The sequence below is a fragment of the Lagopus muta genome, chromosome 8, assembly GCF_023343835.1.
Source record: "Lagopus muta isolate bLagMut1 chromosome 8, bLagMut1 primary, whole genome shotgun sequence".
Taxonomy (NCBI): domain Eukaryota; kingdom Metazoa; phylum Chordata; class Aves; order Galliformes; family Phasianidae; genus Lagopus; species Lagopus muta.
This window is the reverse complement of record NC_064440.1, coordinates 15456728-15457425: the sequence shown is the minus strand read 5'-3', so window position 1 is coordinate 15457425 and position 698 is coordinate 15456728.

Below are 698 nucleotides of genomic sequence, written 5' to 3'. Positions count from 1 at the left end.
AACTTTCCGTTTTCACTCTACTTTTGCTTTTTACTTTTGAAACTTAACGAAGTGGCATTTTTTTCCTGCGTTTGATTCATGTGGGCAACATTGTGTATTCTTAGGAATATATGGGAAAAGACATTTAATAATTTTATTTTTGCTGCTGTTACAAGCCCTTTTTTCTTCAGGTCACACGTGGGAATCATTTTTCTTTGAGTTATGAGAGTCGATGGGAGAAAATGTAGAGTTCTTTACATATGCTTAACACAGGGCTCTGGCCATGAAGCCAGCGGTAGGGAAGCAGCCTGGATTTTGTGTTGGCCTCAGCTGTGCCTGAGCCCCAGGGCTGTGTACATGCAGGCTGTGGTGCTTTTTATTCTGGGGCATCTCTTTGCCTGCTGATGGATCAGAACCTGCTGTACTGGCTCTCATGTTCTCGATGAGGCCTTGTGTGTGAGCACTGAAGCCCAAACATAGCCACTGGTACAGCTGTATGTCTTGGAAGATTATTTCCATTATAATTTATTTTTCCTGCTGAGTGTTTTGAGCTGTTTTGGCCTTTGTTAAGACAAATAGACTTGTAGGCAGGTAGTTTAACGAGCTAATACATGCATTTCCTGCTCAGCCACTTTCAAGAATTTGGGGTTTAGTTCTGATGAACCACTGGGATTCCAAGTGGGTTTGCTTTGTTAACGTGTTTCCAAGAAAGGTGGATT